A 25,614-nucleotide genomic window follows, 5' to 3' on the forward strand; every position below is an offset into this window, starting at 1 on the left:
ATCACTGCGCCTAGACATTAAAATGGTGCCTTAACTACCGTTCCCAGACATTGAATGTTAGAATAATGGAATCCAGGCATGAACTTTGATCCTTCTGAGAAGGAGTCTGCTACCTTAATCACTGTACCCAGACAATGTGTGTGAGAATGGATGGTGATCTGAATCCTGCCCTTGCCTTAGCCCCTATACCAAAAAAGCGAATGTCAGGAAGGATGGAGAGATGAACCCTGCTTATCAGCAGTAGGAATCTGATAACCACTGGGCCCAGACAATGTGTGATAGGATGTGGAGGGGACACTTGAACCTGCTCTTTTACAATAAAAGTATGGTTCCCCAGCCATTGTACCAAAATAGTGGGTGTCAGGATGATGCGATGGAGACTTCAGCCCTTTCTCTCCTCACAAGAAGTCCAGTACGTTAACCTATGTGTCTAGAGAGTGTGTGTCAGTGTAATGGAGTGGAGACATCAAACATGCTTTTCTGCATTAGAAGTCAGCACCTAGACAAATGCATATGATGATGATGGAATGGAGACTTGAACCCAGCTGCTCTTCAGTAGGAATCTGTTCCCTTAAACGTTGTGAACGACTTCGTACACAATGCTAAGGAGAGTTGGGCAACATCAGTCGTTGGAAAGCTGGACAAGAGCAGTAATGATCAGCGAACATATGAACACAAGATTTACTTAACTTGTATTTCTCCGAGCATAAAAGGATTCATTGCAAATAATGCAGCAACAAAAAGAGTCTACCTCATACAATAGCAACAAGGATGAGGCTCTCTGAACTAAAACAAGAACAACAGTGTTGGAGCCGCAACTAGGTGGCATCTGCATAGTGTCACATTGTGAAGAGGCTCCAAGTGCGAATGGACTGTGTGGCTACAGCCAGCTGTCCTGTATCATGTCAGCAGAGAGCGCTTGTAGTCCGAGCCACTGGTGGTGTGGCTCAACAAGCTTGCATCACTTTGTCCCCCAGATCCCACATGACTCTTGTTGGCACCTGACAGAAACTTGTAATTCCATTGCCAACTTTGATGCCCCTGAGGTGGAATCGATATGTGACAGCACATTAACCACTGTGCCTAAGCCGTGTGTATCACAATGATGAAATGTATGTCTGAACTCTGCTCAGCCACCATAGGAGGTTAGTGCCTTAGCCACTATGCCAACTCAGCAAACGTCAGGATAACAGGATGGAGACATAAATCGTACTTTTCCCCAGTAAAAGTCTGGCACCTTAACCACTGGCACCCAAAGTGGGTGTATCAGAACATGAATCCTGATTATGCACAATAGTCTTAGTCACCGTACCAAGACACTATCAGAATAACTGGATGGGGGATATGGACCCTACTTCCCCAGTAGGAACCTGGAGCCTTAACCAATATGCCTAGACCACTGGTTCCCAACAGGTGGTCCGTGGATCCCCAGAGGTCCATGAGCCATGCCTGAGGGGTCCGCAATATGCTATTAGATTAAAAAATATATTAAATATATTTCGTATGATAACAGATTTTTTTGTTTTGGCCGCTTCCTGCATGAGCAGAGCTTTAGCGAACGCTAACTTCTGTGTCTAGCGTGTTCCTAGAGTCAAATTACACTAGCGTATTCTAGCGCAAAACTAGAATTAGATAGAGGCAAATAGTTCTGCTGTATGCGCGCTTCTCTTATTTTTCACACATGTCTACTCAATGCAAGCTTAAATGTAGTACGCTTGAAAGACCAGTACACTCAGTTTTAATTTTTTCCTGTCATTTTCAGTTCATACTCAATTTTTATTTTCTTTTAAGGAGTTTGTTATACTAAACACCCAGATTTTAAGACAAAGATTTTGAGCAATAATCAAAAATTTAACTATAACAATGATGGCTAATTTGAAGAAGTTTTAAGATCAATATTTTTTCAATAATGAATATGTCAATGTTGTTTGTAAGTATCAAAAATAGAAAACATATAAAAAGACTCTTAATTTGGCTTTTTTAGGTACTTGATACTGTGAAATGACAAAGTACCAAACATGCTCGATGAGGGGGTCCTAGAGAAAATTTGGTTGGGAAGCTCTGGCCTAGACAATGAATGTAAGGATGATGGACTGCAGACTGGAACCCTAACCGTTTATAATAGAAGTACCATGCCTCAGCCACTGTACCAAAATAGTATCTGTCAGAGTGAAGGGATGGAGACTTAAACACTGCCTCAGCCCACTAGGAATTTGGTACGTCTATGGCTAAACTGTGTGTATGAGGATGATGGTATGGTGATTTTATAACACCCCACCCATCACTTATCTGGTTTTGGTGTGTGTTCACCCCAGGTAATTGACTAACAGATCAACAGAGAGTGCAAAACTGCCGCAATGTCGGATAACGCAAAGAAAGTAATAAGGCCCTGTGACTCCTGATTGAACTGTGGTGGCAGTCTTGACATTAACTGATTCAGAATTGATCCCTTTTAATTGAAAGGGGTGCCCATTGATGTTATATTCAGCTATTGAACACCAGATGCAAATGTTGGACATAAAATTAATTAAGAAAGTGACTTGGGATTTCAACTACTTGATTGAAAACAGATGCAGTCGATTAGCACAGATTTATTTTTAACTCACGATCTTCAATCATCACATTACATGACTCTCCTAACAGGCGGTGGTAATAAATTGCGTTTGTGTGGAGTAAAGCGCGATAACTCAAAAGTAATTCCTATCGACTGACCCAGACGTAATGCGAAGTGCGAGAAGATTTCTACAATACACGGCCCATGAAACCCTCATGGAAACTTTGCCGACGTGATCCAACAAATTAATCAGTGGCCAGAGAGGGCGCAATATCACCGAATACAGCGTGGCGGGGCGTCGTCGTTGTGCAGACGTCGGATGACCTCGTGGCGCTGCAAGGCTGTGCTCGTCTATTCACTCCTAGCTATCTTGCTCAGTACATAGCTGAACCAAAACTTCCTATCTCCAAAGTCAATCGTTCCATTTGCTAAGTCCTAAACTGCAGAGATGCTCACTCTTTCTCAGGCAAGCTGAGTAAAGAACGCCACGTCCGCACTCTAGGCTAGTTCGGAACGGAACACCACTACGGGGACTTCTCCTAGTCCGCTCTTCGCCTCGGTTTCCCCTCCAGCAAAATCACTTACGCCAATTGCAGCGCAAGTCGCGTTAATTATGCGTCGCTTCCCAGCGCCAACCAATGCCTGCTCTGGGAAGTGAACAATTTCCCACAAAATTTCCCTTCCTCTCAACTTCTGCTATTTAGCTCCTCCCAGGCCACCCATGAAGGTTAGCATCTGCACAAAACACCAATTTTTTCCGGAATTGTGACTCCCAGGAGAGTACTTCAAATTCCTCGGTCCTACGTTCCCATCGGAGGCTGGCGTATTTCATTCTGTCGTTGTTCACCTCATTTACTTCAGACTCTGCGGACCGTGAATTCAGCGTGAAATTGCTATAGTCATGAACACACATATTTTGACCTCTGTTGACCGCTCCACCGTAGCTTTGCGCGGCTTTCTCGCATGTTTCACTGAAAACGGGTTGACGGACATTTATCAACATGTGTACAAGTTCTCCGTCTGCTTCCCGGTACACGAGCGTGGGGTCAACCACCCACTCACTGTCACTCATCTTAAGGCAGCTGGAGGCCGTGCCCCGTTACTGCTTTCTCAGAGCTCGAGCCGCCCTAAGCTGCCTATTGTCGCTTCCCTTCACCGCTCCCCAGCTGCGCGCCGTGCTCAACCTTGAATACTTCCCTGGGATGAACTAGCCTCTAGTACATCGACGCGTTTCCACAAAGTTTTCATGTCGTGTGAATTACTTTAATACCATCACCCAACATTAATTATTCCAATACGTCAATACTATACCCTCTACAAGATGCATTGTGCCTTGTCAGTCATTTTTGTTCAGCCCTACTGTTCGCTCAACGTGAGTTCGGTGATCTTTAATGACTTCATGTAATGGGCATAGTTCTTGCCAGCTTACAATTTAAACCCCACTAGTAGACAGTAACCTTAGCCACTCAATCAAAAGCTGACCAGAGTGGCCGAGCGGTTCTAGGCGCTACAGTCTGGAACCGCGCGACCGCTACGGTCGCAGGTTCGAATCCTGCCTCGGGCATGGATGTGTGTCATGTCCTTAGGTTAGTTAGGTTTAAGTAGTTCTAAGTTCTAGGGGACTGATGACCTCAGCAGTTAAGTCCCATAGTGCTCAGAGCCATTTGAACCATTTGAACCACTCAATCAAAACAGTGAATATCAGGATAACAGGACGGAGATATGAGTGGAGACATGAACCCTATGTCTCTCTACTAGGTGTCTGGTACTGTAAACACTGTACCTAGACAATCCGTATCAGGATTTGATTGGAGATTTGAATTCTGTCCATTTAAAACAGGAGAAAGGTGTCCAAGCCACTTTGCCTAGACAGTGTGTGTGTCAGGATGTCGAGATGGAGACTCCTTCGTGTCTCCATTTCCTGGTACCTTAACCATCTTGGCTAGACAAAGGCATATGAGGCTGGTGGCATGAAGTAAGCTGCCTCTCAGTGGCACTCTCATGCCCTCACCACCGTGACCAAGTTGTACGTTTCGGAATGATGGGCTGGAGCTCTTTCCCAGCAAGAGTGTGCGCCTCGACCACGGTGCCCCGATGTGCGGCCGCCAGCTGCCCCTGGGATGGGCAGCGGCGCGTCGCCCGCCGGCGACTCCCGGCAGCCGGCAGCGCTGGCCGCAGTTGGCGGGCTCTCGCGTTCCCACGTCCCTGGCGAGTGGGCGCCCAGGAGGCGGCGCCGTCACGCCGCCGTAGCCAGCGCTTCCTCGCAGTCAGCTGCGCCCCTTTTGGCGGGAGACGGACCTGCAGCCCCGGCAGGGAGCCGCTCCACGCTCCGCGCCGCCTCGGTGGCTCGCACCAGGGTTCCCACAGCCAGCGCCGGCCCATCGCCTCTTCCAGATCGCCACTGTGCATATGGTCGGATCAGCGACTGTGACCTGGAAGACACCTGTCCGATGCCTCCAGATGGCCGTCATGCCTCCCGCCTTCGCTCCTGGCACAGCACTCTCGTAAGGCACCAGATGCGGCGGAACACAGATGGTCGTCCTTTCGCCCACCTTTTTCACACACTGACACCACCAAACGGACATGAAGGGGTGGCAGTAATAAGAAACTGACGAGACGTTGTAGCCATTGGTTTAGATTAGATTAGATTATATTAGATTAATACTAGTTCCATGGATCATGAATACGATATTTCGTAATGATGTGGAACGAGTCAAATTTTCCAATACATGACATAATTAAGTTAATTTAACAACATAATTAAGTTAATATAACAACTTTTTTATTTTTTGTTTTTTTTAATTTTTTATAATTTTTTTTGTTTTTTTTTCTTTTTTTCTTAATTTATATCTAAAAATTCCCCTATAGAGCAGAAGGAGTTGTCATTCAGAAATTCTTTTAATTTCTTATTAAATACTTGTTGGTTATCTATCAGACTTTTGATACTATTTGGTAAGTGACCAAAGACTTTAGTAGCAGTATAATTCACCCCTTTCTGTGCCAAAGTTAGATTTAATCTTGAATAGTGAAGATCATCCTTTCTCCTAGCATTGTAGTTATGCACACTGCTATTACTTTTGAACTGGGTTTGGTTGTTAATAACAAATTTCATAAGAGAGTATATATGAATACGATATTTCGTAATGATGTGGAACGAGTCAAATTTTCCAATACATGACATAATTAAGTTAATTTAACAACATAATTAAGTTAATATAACAAGTTTCTATTTTTTGTTTTTTTTTATTTTTTTGTTTTGTTTTTTTTTTTCCTTAATTTATATCTAAAAATTCCCCTATGGAGTAGAAGGGGTTGTCATTCAGAAATTCTTTTAATTTCTTATTAAATACTTGTTGGTTATCTATCAGACTTTTGATACTATTTGGTAAGTGACCAAAGACTTTAGTAGCAGTATAATTCACCCCTTTCTGTGCCAAAGTTAGATTTAATCTTGAATAGTGAAGATCATCCTTTCTCCTAGTATTGTAGTTATGCACACTGCTATTACTTTTGAACTGGGTTTGGTTGTTAATAACAAATTTCATAAGAGAGTACATATACTGAGAAGCTACTGTGAATATCCCTGGATCCTTAAATAAATGTCTGCAGGATGATCTTGGGTGGACTCCAGCTATTATTCTGATTACACGCTTTTGTGCAATAAATACTTTATTCCTCAGTGATGAATTACCCCAAAATATGATGCCATATGCAAGCAATGAGTGAAAATAAGTGTAGTAAGCTAATTTACTAAGATGTGTATCACCAAAATTTGCAATGTCCCTTATTGCATAAGTAGCTGCACTCAAACGTTTCAGCAGATCATCAATGTGTTTCTTCCAATTTAATCTCTCATCAATGGACACAACTAAAAATTTTGAATATTCTACCTTAGCTATATGCTTCTGATTAAGGTCTATATTTATTAATGGAAAAAATTACTCTTCCTAGTTCTGTCAATGAATGAAAAATAGGGAAAACATTTATGCAGCAGAGGGGAGTGTAATGAGTAACGTAATTCTGACCTGTGTAATTACGCTGTCTACAAGTGATAGAAGTTCAGAATCATTTTGGTCATTAATTAATTCACCACCATGTAAGTACCACACGATTGAATAGCTTTATAACACGCCGCCAACTACAGACTGCAGATACACCCTCATTTACCAACCAAATCCCTTTCCCATCAGCACTATCTAGGTCACTGTCAACATCACACTTACAAATTTAGTGCTTCTCAGCCACAGTTTGTAGCAACGCATTTTAGATGGAAACTCGTTAATAACTGCAAAGTAATCACTTTATAAACTGAAAATAACTTCACCGTACAAACACGAGGACAGTGAAGTTTTTTGTCTGCTTCCATTAGGCAACTGGACAGGACATTCTGGGGAGATAGTTTGTCTGAAAAGCGAGAAGCACTTGTGGTGGAGGAATTCTTCTTTTCCGGAAGAACGTACAACCACTATACACGATGACTAGGAATCAGTTTCCCACGTCGCAGTGTAGATCAGGAGTGCTAGTTCTGCAAGATTCGCAGGAGAGCTTCTGTGAAGTTTGGAAAGTAGGAGACGAGGTAATGGCGGAAGTAAAGCTGTGAGGACGGGGCGTGAGCCGTGCTTGGGTAGCTCAGATGGCAGAGCACTTGCCGACGAAAGGCAAAGGTACCGAGTTCGAGTCTCGGTCCAGCACACAGTTTTAAACTGCCAGGAAGTTTCAGTGTGCAGATATTTACGTAGAATCCGTCCATATGCGTTTCTTGCATCGGTATTATTAGCAACTCATATTTGATTTCAATGAAGCGTTAACACACTTCGTCGATGGTAAACACCGTCCACAACCTCCCCCACCCCCGCCCCCAGGAATGTCTGCGCCTGAGAACTGCATCGCCAGCGATTCATACGGCGAGCTGTGGAATGGCCGATATAATTTTGTGAAATACCTTGCGGTTGCTTTTTTTGACGTAGTGCGGTAGAGAAAGCGGGAAATTGCCTTCCCGCTCTTCATTTTGCAGGCTTATAAAGGAGAGAAGTGCATGACCACTCCCGCCTTTCCACCCTGTTACACCCCCAGAACACAATTTGTCCCTTAATAGCGGTTCTGCTGGATTTATATGTGGTACACAGTGTAATATTTGTTCTTAATCCACTTCATTTAAATACTTCATTTAAATATAAAAACTATATCATTAAAAGACTATTTTTATTAATCTGCGATTTTGCCATTCACTGCAATGCGGAAACTATTAGTCCTAGAGAAAAAATGAAGAGGACCTTTTTTGTAGGACATTTAATGTAGTTTAATTTTATATTCAGAAACATTTTCTCTAGATCCCATGATTTTCTAAATATTTAAGGAAAATCTAAAAAAACATGCTCCCCCCTCCCATCTACCATCCCCAGGCTCACAACCTGCAGATGAGGATTTTTAGCTCCTACCACTGTACAAAAATTTGCGACTACACGAATTTTTTCCCCCAGTCGACATTTTTTGGTCTTAGTTTTCCGGTTTGCTCCGTCTTTAACTTTTTCATACTTTGTACTTCTCTTTTAGTCTCTACATCTACTCAACATCCCCTATGGACAGTTTTGCACATTCATTTCATGGTGTACCCTAACTAATTTTCCTCTTCGCTGCTCCTGCCAGCGCAAGGTTTACTACACAGACTCCTTAGCAAAAACTGGTTCAAATGGCTCTAAGCACTATGGGACTTAACATGTGAGGTCATCAGTCCCCTAGAGTTAGAACTACTTAAACCTAACTAACCTAAGGACATCATACACATCCATGCCCGAGGCAGGATTCGAACCTGCGACCGCTGCAGCAGCGCGGTTCCGGACTGAAGCGCCTAGGACCGCTCGGCCACAGCGGCCGGCCAGACGCGTTTTCAAGAGCCCCAATTATCTATGCATTTAGCCGTAATCATAGTGGCAAAGTGTTGGTACCGTGATTGTTATCGATACATGATTTCCTCTGTTGCCAGTCACATTATTTACTTATTGTTAATTTTGTACATTGTTACGCATTAAGAGCATGTTTGCTCGTCATGGACAGCTTTTATTGCACGCATATGAAATCAGAAGTTACTGAGACAATGTAAAATTAACTGTCTAATAATTTACAGGCAATACGTCCTGTAAATCTGATGCAGTCACTTCTTATGAGAGACCTCCCTAGCTATTACGCAATTACTAAGCTGCAGCACAACGCCGCAACAACGAAGCAACAACAGTGGACGCCACTTTCTCATCTCGCCCCCCTCCCCTTCTATAAGTTCTGAGTATAAGGTATGTTTCAGAATGTTCCTGTATTATGGCCACGCGATTGTATAAAAGTCCCCAGCCATTGGAACATTACAGACACCATTCAGTATCACCGTTTGCCAGACCTGAGTGTTCCTCAGTCATCCCTAAATTCTGATTTGATCCATTATAAGTGGTACTGAAAGCCTGGGACTGTGAAAACAATAGGTTTGTATATAAAGAATTCATCTGGTACCAGTCACGACTTTCTTTATTTTACTTTTCACATGACTCGTTTCGGGAAATGATTCCCATTTTCAAGTGCGTCTTCTGTGTTTGTTATGCCATTTCTATGTGATGTTATCCATGTGTGAGTGTCTGCTTCATATCGTTGACTTTACTGCAATATACACTCCTGGAAATGGAAAAAAGAACACATTGACACCGGTGTGTCAGACCCACCATACTTGCTCCGGACACTGCGAGAGGGCTGTACAAGCAATGATCACACGAACGGCACAGCGGACACACCAGGAACCGCGGTGTTGGCCGTCGAATGGCGCTAGCTGCGCAGCATTTGTGCACCGCCGCCGTCAGTGTCAGCCAGTTTGCCGTGGCATACGGAGCTCCGTCGCAGTCTTTAACACTGGTAGCATGCCGCGACAGCGTGGACGTGAACCGTATGTGCAGTTGACGGACTTTGAGCGAGGGCGTATAGTGGGCATGCGGGAGGCCGGGTGGACGTACCGCCGAATTGCTCAACACGTGGAGCGTGAGGTCTCCACAGTACATCGATGTTGTCGCCAGTGGTCGGCGGAAGGTGCACGTGCCCGTCGACCTGGGACCGGACCGCAGCGCCGCACGGATGCACGCCAAGAACGTAGGATCCTACGCAGTGCCGTAGGGGACCGCACCGCCACTTCCCACCAAATTAGGGACACTGTTGCTCCTGGGGTATCGGCGAGGACCATTCGCAACCGTCTCCATGAAGCTAGGCTACGGTCCCTCACACCGTTAGGCCGTCTTCCGCTCACGCCCCAACATCGTGCAGCCCGCCTCCAGTGGCGTCGCGACAGGCGTGAATGGAGGGACGAATGGAGACGTGTCGTCTTCAGCGATGAGAGTCGCTTCTGCCTTGGTGCCAATGATGGTCGTATGCGTGTTTGGCGCCGTGCAGGTGAGCGCCACAATCAGGACTGCATACGACCGAGGCACACAGGGCCAACACCCGGCATCATGGTGTGGGGAGCGATCTCCTACACTGGCCGTACACCACTGGTGATCGTCGAGGGGACACTGAATAGTGCACGGTACATCCAAACCGTCATCGAATCCATCGTTCTACCATTCCTAGACCGGCAAGGGAACTTGTTGTTCCAACAAGACAATGCACGTCTGCATGTATCCCGTGCCACCCAACGTGCTCTAGAAGGTGTAAGTCAACTACCCTGGCCAGCAAGATCTCCGGATCTGTCCCCCATTGAGCATGTTTGGGACTGCATGAAGCGTCGTCTCACGCGGTCTGCACGTCCAGCACGAACGCTGGTCCAACTGAGGCGCCAGGTGGAAATGGCATGGCAAGCCGTTCCACAGGACTACATCCAGCATCTCTACGATCGTCTCCATGGGAGAATAGCAGCCTGCATTGCTGCGAAAGGTGGATATACACTGTACTAGTGCCGACATTGTGCATGCTCTGTTGCCTGTGTCTATGTGCCTGTGGTTCTGTCAGTGTGATCATGTGATGTATCTGACCCCAGGAATGTGTCAATAAAGTTTCCCCTTCCTGGGACAATGAATTCACGGTATTCTTATTTCAATTTCCAGGAGTGTATAAGAAAACCCGCAATTTTTAGTTGGTTGTCGATCTTTTTGTAAAGTTAGTGGCGAAATTTAGAAGAATTTGTACTTACAGTTTCCTTATGGTCCATTTATGCAGAGTCTCACTTCAACCTACAACTAGAGTGTTTGATTAAACGGAAAAATGTGTTTCCTTAAGGCTATGGTCGACGTGTCATCACATGACCCAGTACCCCACTTCTAACGAGCACGGCGCTGATGGGACGTTACATATAGAACTGCTTTCCAAGTACGTACATCTCTTCCACTGAACAAGTGCTTATAGCTATTAAGATTTGCATTTAAGGGCCCATGTTTAGCTGACATAAACTTGCAGTAGATGTGTCTCACAGCATCGAAGATGAGCAACTGCACAGAGCTCTTGAGATATGTATTTCAGAGCCCATGTTTACTAGACAGGTTTTGCTTCTTTTCGTTCATACTATCACCTCCGAAAATTTGTCGGTGGAGTTCTGGTTCACAGTGTAACTCCGCAAGCAACTTTACGGTGTGTCGCGAGGGGAGCTTCTGGTACCACTATACTCCCCCCCCCCCCCCTCTCCTTCCGTGTTCAATTCGCGAAAGGCGTGTGGGAAGAATGATTGTAGGTTGGTAAATCGCCGTTGGAGCTATACAATCTGAGTTCCTAGTCGTGATCAATCGAGAGACGTTTGTAGGCGGAAGTATTACGTTGCCTAACTCTTCTGTGAACGTAAGCACTCGAAATTTGAATAATAAACCTTTTCGTGAAGCACAGCGCCTCTTTTGAGGAGTATGCCACTGGAGGTTGTTGAGCATGTCCGCAACGCTCTCGCACCGACTAAACGATACTGTGAAGACCAACGCCATCCTCCGTTGCATCTCTGAGTACTACTTCTATTACTCCAGTCTGTAATGGTCGCAGATTGATGAACAATTCCCAGCACTTGGCAGGACAAATGTTTTGCAAACCATTTATTTCCTTATTTTGTTCGTGTTCATCATGTTGTTGGCGCAGGGCGACCGTCAACCCGTTACACACACATTAAAAAAAATGTGCATCAGCTCGGTTCCAAGAGTTCCGGAACCTATACAGAAAATTGGAATACAGATCAACAAAACATCATTTCCGCTCTTTTCATTGCTCATGAAAACTACACATTACATGTTGTACCACCATACAGTGAGACCTTCAGAGGTAGTGGTCCAGATTTCTGTACTCACCGGTACCTCTAACACCCAGTACCATTGATGCATGCCTGTTACGTCGTGGCATACTATCCATACGTCATCAAGGCACTGTTGGTCCAGATTGTCCCAATCCTCGACGGCGATTCGGCGAAGATCCCTCAGAGTGGTTGTTGGGTCACGTCGTCCATAAACAGGGTTTTTCAGTCTACTCCAGGCATGTTCGATAGGGTTCATGTCTGGAGAACATGTTGGCCACTCTAGTCGAGCGATGTCGTTATGCTAAAGAAACTCATTCACAAGATGTGCACGATGGGAGCGTGAATTGACGTCCATGAAGACGAATGCCTCGCCAATATGCTGCCGATGTGGTTGCACTATCGGTCGGAGGATGGTATTCACGTGTCGTACAGCCGTTTCGACGCCATCCATGAACACCAGCGGCGCACATCTGTCACACATAACGCCACCCCAAAAGTGCAGGGAACGTCCATCTTGCTGCGACTCGTTGGACAGTGTGTCTAAGGCGTTCAGCCCGACAGGGTTGCCTCCAAACACGTCTCCGACGATTGTCAGCTTAAAGGCATATGCGACACTCATCGGCGAAGAGAACGTGATGCCAATCCTGCGCGGTCCATTCGGCATGTTGTTGGGTCCATCTGCACCACTCTGCATGGTGTCGTGGTTGCAAGGATGGACCTCGCCATGGAAGTCGGGAGTGAAATTGCGCGTCATGCAGCCTATTGCGCACAGTTTGAGATGTAAGACGACGTCCTGTGGCTGCACGAAAAGCATTATTCAATATGGTGGCATTGCTGTCAGGCTTCCTCCGAGCTGTAATCCTTAGGTAGCGGTCCTCCACTGCAGTAGTAGCGCTTGGGCGGACTGAGCGAGGCATGTCGTCGACAGTTCCTGTCTCTCTGTATCTCCTCCATGTCCGAACAACATGGCTTTGGTTCACTCCGAGACGCCTGGACACTTTCCTTGTCAAGAGCCGTTCTTGGCACAAAATAACAATTGACCGTCTAGGCATGGTTGTAGCATAGACATCAGGAGTCGTGTACCTCCTTGCTGGTGGAATGACTGGAACTGATCGGATGTCGGACCCACTCCGTCTAATAGGCCTTGCTCATGCGTGGTTGTTTACATCTTTGGGCGGGCTTAGTGACATCTCTGAACAGTCAAAGGGACTGTGTCTGTGATACAACACCCACAGTCAGCGTCTATCTTCAGAAGTTCTAGGAACCGGGGTGATGCAAAACTTTTGTTGATGTGCGTATTTGTCTATGACGCTTGTAGTATACTGGTCAACGCTCCTGCTACCCTCCTATAGTTGAAGCCTTGAGGAGATGCTAACTCCTATTGTGTCCTGACGCAACCTAGACTAGAAAGCACTAAGAACTATTGACAATGTCTACAGAAACGAAACCTATATTGCCAGTAAACACGTGAACAATGACTGTTCAACTTTCCAGTGACACATATCCTTAAAATTCTCCCAGTCTGAGCCAGGTATATGCTTTTCCTACAATTTGTTTTGTATGGTAGTTCCACTTCAGGTCGCTCTGCTTGGTTACTCCCATATACAGGGCTATTACAAATGATTGAAGCGATTTCATAAATTCACTGTAGCTCCATTCATTGAGATATGGTCACGACACACTACAGATACGTAGAAAAACTCATAAAGTTTTGTTCGGCTGAAGCCGCACTTCAGGTTTCTGCCGCCAGAGCGCTCGAGAGCGCAGTGAGACAAAATGGAGACAGGAGCCGAGAAAGCGTATGTCGTGCTTGAAATGCACTCACATCAGTCAGTCATAACAGTGCAACGACATCTCAGGACGAAGATCCACCAACTGCTAACTCCATTCGGCGATGACATGCGCAGTTTAAAGCTTCTGGATGCCTCTGTAAGGGGAAATCAACGGGTCGGCCTGCAGTGAGCGAAGAAACGGTTGAACGCGTGCGGGCAAGTTTCACGCGTAGCCCGCGGAAGTCGACGAATAAAGCAAGCAGGGAGCTAAACGTACCATAGGATGGTGCTCCACCGCACTTCCATCATGATGTTCGGCATTTCTTAAACAGGAGATTGGAAAACCGATGGATCGGTCGTGGTGGAGTTCATGATCAGCAGTTCATGTCATGGCCTCCACGCTCTCCCGACTTAATCCCATGCGATTTCTTTCTGTAGGGTTATGTGAAAGATTCAGTGTTTAAACCTCCTCTACCAAGAAACGTGCCAGAACTGCGAGCTCGCATCAACGATGCTTTCGAATTCATTGATGGGGACATGCTGCGCCGAGTGTGGGAGGAACTTGATTATCGGCTTGATGTCTGCCGAATCACTAAAGGGGCACATATCGAACATTTGTTGAAACGTCCCCTTAGAAACAATTTATACAAGACTATGCTTGAACTGACACACAATATGTTTTTAGCGCAACGCAATCTGACTATCAAAGATCCCTGCAAAGGAATGGCCCTAAGTAACATTAAACTATACCTTTCACAAATAACTTACCTCACAAAAATCTTCATTACTGGAACTACTGCAATAGAGCGAGCGCCACTACTGCCAGCTAAATAAAAGATTCAAACTACTGAAGGCACTAACTACTGATAGGGATAGTTAGCAAATGAAAGATATTAATAGAGAACAAACAATGTATTTACCTTAATAGTCATAATATATATAGCAGTTCATGACAAATTACAAAACTCCGCCATCCCTCTCCCCACATCCACCACTGCTGGCGGCTCACCTCCAACTGCGCAACGCTACGCGCTGTTCACATCCAGCTGCCGCTGCCTAACACTACAATGGCAGACAACAATGCAAACTAGCCACAGGCTGCACACAGCACAGCCAGTGATTTTCATACAGAGCGCTACGTGGCATTACCAATATAAAAATCTAAACAGCCTACTTACATTGTGAATGCCTAAAAAAACTTTTTGAGTTTTTGTATGTGTGTGCAAAGCATTGTGAAAATATCTCAAATAATAAAGTTATTGTAGAGCTGTGAAATCGCTTCAATCATTTGTAATAACCCTGTATTTTACGATGGTACTTGTTTTCAGTGATTTGTCACTAAAAGTGCAATCGTACAGAAGCGGATGTGTTCGCCTGTTTACGTCCAATAAGCTACATTCACTTATGTTTGAGGGTCAACTGCCAGTTCCTGCACCACTGCTCGATTCTCTGCAGATCTTCCTGCAATTAACTTCCGTCTTCCGGCGGTGCAACCGTCCTACAGAAAACAGCATCGTCCACGAATAGCCTACAGTGTTTGGCTGTAGATGATGATTAATAAGCAGAAGGGCTTGGAAAAAAATATGGGAACATCGCAAGCACAGTACTTCACCATGCCTAATACGGTATAGGAAAACCGCTGGCATTCAAAACAGTTTTCAATCGTATGAAAATGGATAAATAAGGGTCCCATATAGTTTTCAAGGGAATCTGGTACTATTCTGGATACCGATCACGGACGCTTCTCTCCAAAGTAGACCAGAAAATCACGTGAGTGTGGTGTCCAGGGGAGATGCGAAAATTCATCTTGGTGCTCACAAAACCACCGAACCGCCTCCGTGTTTCACACTTTGAATATAAATTCGGCCAGAAGTTGGGAAGAGTGATAAACAAGAAAATGGTTCAAATGGCTCTGACCACTATGGGACTTAATATCTGAGGTCATCAGCCCCTAGAACTTAGAACTACTTAAACCTAACTGTTGTTGTTGTTGTTGTGGTCTTCAGTCCCGGGACTGGTTTGATGCAGCTCTCCATCCTACTCTATCCTGTGCAAGCTTCTTCATCTCCCAGTATCTACTGCAACCTACATCCTTCTGAATCTGCTTAGTGTATTCATCTCTTGGTCTCTAACTAACCTAAGGATATCACACACATCCATACCCGAGGGCGGAACAAAGACTCACCCAACCAAATGACTTTTCCTTCCGTTGCTCCATAGTCCAGGTTTTGTTGATTCTGGACCATGTTTTCCTTTTACGGGCATTTGCATCACTGACGAGTGTTTATGGAATTCCAACTCGCCCTCCAATTCCCTGGTTAAGGAGCTCCTTTCACGTTGTTTTGGTGCTGAGAAGTTTCGCGTGTTTGACTTTTACAGCTGTCGACCCCTTATTTTTCGTCACAATCCTCTTCATTGACCGTCTGTCACGATCACTCCTCACACACTTTCGTCTGCGCTACCACTCGGCGGAAAACTTTTTTTTCCAGCTTTTCCTGTATGCGGTATAAATTTTCGAAAGGGTACCTCACAACTCGAAACACTTCTGCCCCCACGGTACGAGCACAACAATTTTACTAGGTTACAATGCACTGTGCTGAGTTGACTTAATGTACTCAGAATTAGACAGAACTCTGTTCTGACCACGACTAATACTTACAACGTGCAGAGGACAATGCACAGGTGGTGTCCGTTGTCAAATACAACAGCGGAACCTGTAGGCTTGGCTATCATCTGGATTTATGTTCAAGCATGCATTTCTCGCTATGTTACTGTATTTACGTCCTAGTCGTGTACATTGTAAACAATTACGCCCCTATCACACTCCATTTGTGTGGTCTTGGTACTTATTTTACGTATGTCACTTCATATCAGTAAGGATAACGTAATGAACATGGTGAATAAGACTGCTTCAGCTGCATGATCAGTCGTTATTTCTGATCCAACTAGTTCCGCGGCGTTAGAGGCACATCTTCATGGATGCAGCTGTGTGTAAACAAGAGCAAAAACGAATAAATATCCTGTTCTGGTTAAAATGTAATTGTACTGTACACGAAGCCATACAGGAAAAATTATGTACTCACATTTATACGAGGGTGAGTCAAATTAAAACCTTAAATTTGTAACAACAAGTCAAAATTTCGCGCCGTTATCCTGTAAGTTGGTAAGCGTGCTACAAACAGCGTGCAGAATGGCCTGTAGGTGGCAGCATAGTGCAGATGTACACATACTATCGTAGTATCAGTATAAAGATGGCCGTCCCATTTGCGACTTGCACCAGGGAAGAACAGCGTTCTGTTATTTGGTTTTTGCGGAGTGAAGGTGTGAAACCTACTGAAATTCATGAAGGTTCAGTATGGTGATGCATGTTTGTCACAGCAGCAAGTCTACGAATGGAGTAGGAAGTTCACAAATGGTGTGACTTCAGTGGAAGATGCTCCTCGTCCATGTCAGGCACAACGAGTTGTGACTCCACAGAACATTGCAGCAGTTGAAGCATAGTGAAGGAAAACCGCCGAGTGACACTAAATGACATTCAGCATGTTTACAAGATTAGTCATGGGTCAGCGCACCACATTGTGCATGATGTGCTCCAGTTTCACGAAGTGTCTTGAAGATGGGTGCCACGGCAGCTGACTCCTGAAATGAGAGAACAACATGTTGATGCTTGTGAAAAACTTCTTCGGCGCTTTGAACGAGAAGGTGATGGCTTCCTTGCAAGAATCGCTTATGGGGACGAAACCTGGGTTCACTTCCACCAACCGGAAACGAAGAAAGCGAGCAAGGAATGGCGCCATTCCTCATCACCAAAACTAAAGAAGTTTCCAACATAAGCATCAGCAGGGAAGGTTACGCTGACTCTCTTTTGGGACCATGTCACCAGTGCATCACGCACAGATCTCCTAAAACATCATCTGCGGCCTGCAATCAAATCAAAACGACGTGGATTGCTGTCAGCAGGTGTCCTTTTGCAACATGACAATGCAAGGCCCCACACTGCCCGTACAGCAGTTGCAACAATCATAGACCTGCATTTTGAGTGTCTTCCTCATCCACCATACTCACCAGACCTTGCCCCAAGTGATTTCCATATATCTGGACCACTTAAAGACGCGATGGGAGGAAAGAAGTTCCCTTCTGGTGAAGAGGTACACTACGCGGCGCATGAGTGGTTGCGCGAACTACGAAAAGAAATTTTTTCTAAAGGAATTTATGCACTTTATAAGCGCTGAAGGACTTGCATTGAGCGTGGGGGAGATTATGCTGAAAAGTAACACAGCTGTGTACCATTTCTGCCCAATAAATAATATTTAAAAAAATATTTAAGGTTTTCATTTGACTCACCCTCGTAATTTATTCCAAACGGTAAGCAGTAGATGACCCAACATTCTTTGTCCCATTGTGACAAAACTGTTTAACCGTCAAGAGGTCGGTAGTCAAATTTAAAAGAAAGCAGAATGTAGGGAACATCATCCCGATACAGGGAAACTGAGGCGTAACACCGTTGTGACAACGTGAGGTCCGCAGTGACCACCTAGACGAACTGATCAGAACCGGCGCCGGAGCCGATAAAGGAAACGGGCGCATGCGCGTAAGAACAACCGCGCAAAAACACTTCGGAAAATCATCTACTGATTATCATCTGAAATAAATTGTAAATGTGACTACATAATTTTTCCTGTATAGTGTCGTGAACAGTATAATTACATTTTCACCGAAACAGAATCTTTATTGTTTGTACCCCTGTTTAATACATCTGTGTTCCTGAAAAGGTGGCTGAAATCCCTGAGCTGGCAGGACAGAACGAATGCGGTTATATTTTTGGAAAGGGGCCAAAATAAGTTACTGTCAGTTGAACTCAACATATAAACTTCATTTCTTAAAACACACAATCACACAAGCAACAATCAAAACTCTCAAGGTTTTAACGAAAGACCTCCTTTGATTTAATTTAGATCGGCTGAAGGCCACCTCGAAAATCCAAGGCACAAGGCCTAAGCAAGGAATTTAGATACTCGAGTTCTTCTGGATGTTTGTCTTCTTTAGAAAAAAAAATTATCTTCAATATAAATAGGCTGAAAGCCTTAGCTTAAATTTTTCGCACAGAACTCGGCCGAAGGCCTCACTTTAATCAAGAACAGTGTTACGGCTTAAGGCCGAGATACAGACTTTCGAAGTTTAATCTAAATAGGCTGAAAACTCAGCTGAAGGCCGCATATCAACGAACAACAATTTAACGGCATAAGGCCTAGGAAGAGGAGCTTTTAATTTGAAAAGGCTGAAGGCCTTATCTTATAATATTTCGGCTGAAGGCCTAGTACTAAAGAATAACAATCTTATGACTTAAGGGCAAGACAAGGATTTTTAATTTTTAATTTAAGAGAGATTAAAACTCGGCTGAAGGCCACACATTATGCAGAAAACAATTTTACGGCTTAAGGCCTAAAGGGAAGAGCTTCTAAATTTCAACTAAAATAGGCTAAAGGCTTTATCCTAAAATGCTTCACATAACTTTCGGCTGAAGGCCACATACGAAACCCAAACAATCTCACGGCTTGAACCCCAGACAAAGAAATTTACAATTTTTAATTTAAGCTGGAAAACTCGGCTGAAGGCCACATAAAAACTAGAAAGTATTTCTTATGGCTTAAGGCCTAGACAAAATTTTTCAACTTTTGATTTGAAAGGCTGAAAACTTGGTTGAAGGCCACATATCAGCTTGAAACCAATTTACGGCTTAAGGCGTAGGCACAAGGAAATTTCAGTTTTAATTTTGAAAGGCTGAAACTCAGCTGAAGGCCACATACCAAACAAGAAACAATTTTTCTTTACGGCTTAAGGCCTAACAAGAAAAGCTTTGCGATTTTAAAAAGCTAAAACTCGGCTGAAGGCCACACAGAGTACTTAAGACTAAAAAGGAAGTCACTATGTAAAACACAAGGAGCGGCGCTCAGAAGGTTCCAAAGATCGGCCTGTGGAGGGAACACTAACGCATGTTTAGGTGAGACAGGCAGCCAGACCAACAGCCTCTTAATCGGAAGGCAACCCAACTGAAAACCAGCCGACGAACCAACCAACAAGATCAGTTCTGCTCCACCTGACCAGTAAAACGACAACAAGATGTCAATAGGACAAAATCCTGGATACTGGTGCCCAATCCAGCCAAGTCGGAATAAACGCCCAAAACTACCAGCAACACCTTAGCTGTCGCCCTGCTGGACAGCATCAACACGACGAGGAAAATACACTGCCAAATACTACGTCAATGACCAGGGCAGGTCACCGGAACGTCAACTGCCACAAGGCAGAAGATACCGCTGGTACACTTCCTTAATGAAGGAATGAATTAAATTAAGTTAAAAACCACACAGGAAGACGGCTGCAATTCTAGCTGACTTCAATGCACACACGTTGTTGCTCGCGGGAATCTCCCAGAAAGCGACAACGAGGACCAAACGAAGAGATGTGATAGCAGTTGAGGCTTGATAGTAGCTTAAGGGGCTCAGGAAAGGCTCAAAATCATGAAAAGTTCAATTTTTACTTTTTTGCTTTTTCTGAATCTGCAGACTGTTACCTTTTAATAGATATATAATTTATTCAATTCCGAAGACTACAACTATTTTTAAATTTTTTTTTTGAAATGTGTTCTACATGGGCGTGACCCACTGTGGCGCTGTTAAACTGCTGTCAAATGGTGTTATTATTAACGTCCGTATTCATCAGGTACATTTTAGTGATGTGAGATAAAGTACGTGTTGTGGCTAACCTGTGATGGTTCAATATATATCGCTCGTGTGATTGTCGATTGTTTCATGTTTATTTACTCTGTCGTTATCTCGAAAATATTCGTAATTAATTTGGTCCTCTGCTAACTGACACTGTAATTGACAAAATACAGAACTATTATGGAATGGCTATTAGGCAAAATACACAAAGTGTCGACGAAATGAAGAAGGCTGTTTGGGCTCTTTTTTTTTTTTCATACTTCTTCAACCGATGAAAATCCCCAACATAGCTTGTGTCCCAAAGAAGAAGACAGTTGGTGTAAATATATCAAAGGATTGCTAACTGGTGAAGTGTACACTCATAAGCATAGTCTGCCTCATGCAATAATGGAGGTGATAAAACCTATTTTCAGAGACTTAGCAGCACCTGAACTGTTGAAAAAGTGTATTCACGGAAAAACTCAAAACCCCAATGAAAGTGTAAATAGTGTTATATGGTCGAGAATCCCCAAGACTGTATTTGTTGGAATAGAAACACTTCACTTTGGTGTGTATGATGCTGTTGCGACTTTCAGTGATGGCAACATTGTAAGGTGCAAGGTATTTAGAAATATGGGAATGAAGATAGGTTCTAACATGGTACGAGCGATGCTTGCTTTAGACAAGGAACGCCTTCGGGCTGCAGACAGGGCTGTAAAGAGTCTAGAAATACAAGCAAGAGTAAACAGGAGGAGGAACAAGAGGAAGCTGGAGGAGGAGTTTGCAGAGGATGAAGATAATCCATCCTATGGACCTGGAATGCACTAAAAAGTTAATCCAATCTTCTACATCTACATCTACATCTATACTCCGCGAGCCACCTTACGGTGTGTGGCGGAGGGTACTTATTGTACCACTATCTGATCCCCCCTTCCCTGTTCCATTCACGAATTGTGCGTGGGAAGAACGACTGCTTGTAAGTCTCCGTATTTGCTCTAATTTCTCGGATCTTTTCGTTGTGATCATTACGCGAGATATATGTGGGCGGTAGTAATATGTTGCCCATCTCTTCCCGGAATGTGCTCTCTCGTAATTTCGATAATAAACCTCTCCGTATTGCGTAACGCCTTTCTTGAAGTGTCCGCCACTGGAGCTTGTTCAGCATCTCCGTAACGCTCTCGCGCTGACTAAATGTCCCCATGACGAATCGCGCTGCTTTTCGCTGGACCATGTCTATCTCTTCTATTAATCCAACCTGGTAAGGGTCCCATACTGATGAGCAATACTCAAGAATCGGACGAACAAGCGTTTTGTAAGCTACTTCTTTCGTCGATGAGTCACATTTTCTTAGAATTCTTCCTATGAATCTCAACCTGGCGCCTGCTTTTCCCACTATTTGTTTTATGTGATCATCCCACTTCAGATCGCTCCGGATAGTAACTCCTAAGTATTTTACGGTCGTTACCGCTTCCAATGATTTACCACCTATGGCATAATCGTACTGGAATGGATTTCTGCCCCTATGTATGCGCATTATATTACATTTATCTACGTTTAGGGAAAGCTGCCAGCTGTCGCACCATGCATTAATCCTCTGCAGGTCTTCCTGGAGTACGTACAAGTCTTCTGATGTTGCTACTTTCTTGTAGACAACCGTGTCATCTGCAAATAGCCTCACGGAGCTACCGATGTTGTCAACTAAGTCAACATCTTTGTCGCTCGATTCCCAAAACTTTTATTTTCTCATACTAATTACATGTTTTCTAAGGATCTTCCAAACATATTTGTTTCAAACTTTCAGTAAATGTTACACAGTACCTTCTGCATAATTTAACACAGCCTTTTTCCAAAAAACTGTATATTTTTGAATATATAAATAAAAAATCGCAAAAAAATGTTGTGAATTTTCATTACAATTGAAAAAAAATCACCTTTAATAACTGAACTGAAATTTTGTAAAATCCCTGTGTTAAGTTGTAGCCGATATTCCAATAAATAATCTGTAAAAAGTTCAACTTCCTACCTCAAATACTTTGTGAGGAAAGACGTAATTTATAAGCGTTATTTTAACATCGCAAGTATAGGGCGTTCCGGAGCCCCTTAAGTGAGTGCTCAACTTTAGTGTCCAGGATCGGTGGGCGACGAACTTCGTAACCCTCGAAAGAAGCGACTCACAACTCCAACCGCGCATGCGCGCCGCCAGCGGCTCCGGCCTGACCACGTGCCGCGCAGACTTCCTCGCTGCTCTGCCCCAGCGGACCGACTGCCACACACAGCGCACCCGGAAAATATATCCGCTACACCAAAGATAGCACAGCAGTACTAGTATCGATACACGCTGCTGCTGCCACTCACGGGGAGAAGACAGCTACGTTATGGCAGAAACCGAAGAAGAAATAAGACACCGCTGGACTGCAACTAGTGATAAAAAAACAAGGCATGACTCGAGCCAACCACGGCTCAGTGGCTCTAATGTCGCGAAAGTGGTTGGATCAGAAATAAAGATTTATCATATAGCTGAAGCGGTCTTATTCATTATGGTTCAATTCTACAGCTGTGGATGCCCACAATAAAAAATCTGCTATAACTTAATGAGCTCTATCTGCGAGGAAGTTCTGAATGCAACTCGGGTTTTGTTCACTAAATACACTACTGGCCATTAAAATTGCTACACCACGAAGATGACGTGCTACAGACGCGAAATTTAACCGACAGGAAGAAGATGCCGTGATATGCCAATGATTAGCGTTTCAGAGCATTCACACAAGGTTGGCGCCGGTGCCGACACCTACAACGTGCTGACATGAGGGAAGCTTCCAACCGACTTCTCATACGCAAACAGCAGTTGACCGGCGTTGCCTGGTGAAAAGTTGTTGTGATGCCTCGTGTAAGGAGGAGAAATGCGTACCATCAGATTTCCGACTTTGATAAAGGTCGGATTACAGCCTATCGCGATTGCGGTTTATCGTATCGCGACATTGCTGCTCACGTTGGTCGAGATCCAATGACTGTTAGCAGAATATGGAATCGGTGGGTTCGGGAGGGTAATACGGAACGCCGTGCTGGATACCAACGGCCTCGTATCAGTAGCAGTCGAGATGACAGGCATCTTATCCGAATGGCTGTAACGGATCGTGTAGCCACGTCTCGATCCCTGAGTCAACAGATGGGGACAGTAGCAAGACAACAACCATCTGCACGAACAGTTCGACGACGTTTGCAGCAGCATGGACTATCAGCTCGGAGACCATATGCTGCGGTTACCCTTGACGCTGCATTACAGACAGGAGCGCCTGCGATGGTGTACTCAACGACGAACCTGGGTGCACGAATGGCAAAACGTCATTTTTTCGGATGAATCCAGGTTCTGTTTACAGCATCATGATGGTCACATCCGTGTTTGGCGATATCGCGGTGAACGCACATTAGAAGCGTGTATTCGTCATCGCCATACAGGCGTATCACCTGGCGTCGTGGTATGGGGTGCCATTGGTTACACGTCCCGGTCAGCTCTTGTTCGCATTGACGGCACTTGAACAGTGGCTCGACCCTTCATTTGATCCCTGCGAAACCCTACATTTCAGTATGATAATGCACGACCGCATGTAGCAGGTCCTGTACGGGTCTTTCTGGATAAAGAAAAAGGTTCGACTGCTGCTCTGGCCAGCACATTCTCCAGATCTCTCACCAATTGAAAACGTCTGGTAAATGGTGGCCGAGCAACTGGCTCGTCACAATACGCCTTGATGAACTGTGGTACCGTGTTGAAGCTGCATCGGCAGCTGTACTTGTACACGCCATGCTCTGTTTGACTCAATGCCCAGGCGTATCAAGGCCGTTATTACGGCCAGAGGTGGTTGTTCTGGGTACTGATTACTCGGGATATATGCACGCAAATTGCGTGAAAATATAATCACATGTCAGTTATAGTATAATATATTTGTCCAGTGAATACCCGTTTATCGTCTGCTTTTCTTCTTGGTGTAGCAATTTTAATGGTCAGTAGTGTGGCAGTACAGAACTCTATCAAATTGACTACGACATTAAGGATCTGTGTTTGTCAAGATATCTGTTTTTGGGAACCATGTTGATTTTTATGCAGGAGATGTTCGTTGTACAAAAACGTCATACTGCATGCGATGTGTGGTGCCTCGGCATTCGATATTACGCTGTGCTGGGCTGGCCGCAGCGTGTAGAGGAACAAAGCGGGAAGTTTGAGGGTCGCGCATCGCCGTTCGAGGAAAAGCCACCTGGCAGCAGGCAGCGGCGCCCTCGTGACAGGAAGAGCAGCCGGCCGCACGGAGGAAGAAAACAGCGGACCGCCGGGAGCGGCCGCCGCCGTGTCGCAACGCCGGCGCCCGCGCGTCCTCCGGCCTAGAGATGGGCAAACTCGTTCATCCTTGGGAACTAGTTTACCGCTGATCGTTCTTTATTGGGAACCGTTCATTTTTACTCGTTGACCGTTCATTTGTGCTTGGTACAGGGTGTTTCAAAAATGACCGGTATATTTGAAACGGCAATAAAAACTAAACGAGCAGCGATAGAAATACACCGTTTGTTGCAATATGCTTGGGACAACAGTACATTTTCAGGCAGACAAACTTTCGAAACTACAGTACTTACAATTTTCAACAACAGATGGCGCTGCGGTCTGGGAAACTCTACAGTACGATATTTTCCACATATCCACCATGCGTAGCAATAATATGGCGTAGTCTCTGAATGAAATTACCCGAAATCTTTGACAACGTGTCTGGCGGAATGGCTTCACATGCAGATGAGATGTACTGCTTCAGCTGTTCAATTGTTTCTGGATTCTGGCGGTACACCTGGTTTTCAAGTGTCCCCACAGAAAGAAGTCACAGGGGTTCATGTCTGGCGAATAGGGAGGCCAATCCACGCCGCCTCCTGTATGTTTCGGATAGCCCAAAGCAATCACACGATCATCGAAATATTCATTCAGGAAATTAAAGACGTCGGCCGTGCGATGTGGCCGGGCACCATCTTGCATAAACCACGAGGTGTTCGCAGTGTCGTCTATGGCAGTTTGTACCGCCACAAATTCACGAAGAATGTCCAGATAGCGTGATGCAGTAATCGATTCGGATCTGAAAAATGGGCCAATGATTCCTTTGGAAGAAATGGCGGCCCAGACCAGTACTTTTTGAGGATGCAGGGACGATGGGACTGCAACATGGGGCTTTTCGGTTCCCCATATGCGCCAGTTCTGTTTATTGACGAAGCCGTCCAGGTAAAAATAAGCTTCGTCAGTAAACCAAATGCTGCCCACATGCATATCGCCGTCATCAATCCTGTGCACTATATCGTTAGTGAATGTCTCTCGTGCAGCAATGG

This window comes from Schistocerca cancellata, chromosome 7, assembly GCF_023864275.1.
Source record: "Schistocerca cancellata isolate TAMUIC-IGC-003103 chromosome 7, iqSchCanc2.1, whole genome shotgun sequence".
NCBI classification, from domain to species: domain Eukaryota; kingdom Metazoa; phylum Arthropoda; class Insecta; order Orthoptera; family Acrididae; genus Schistocerca; species Schistocerca cancellata.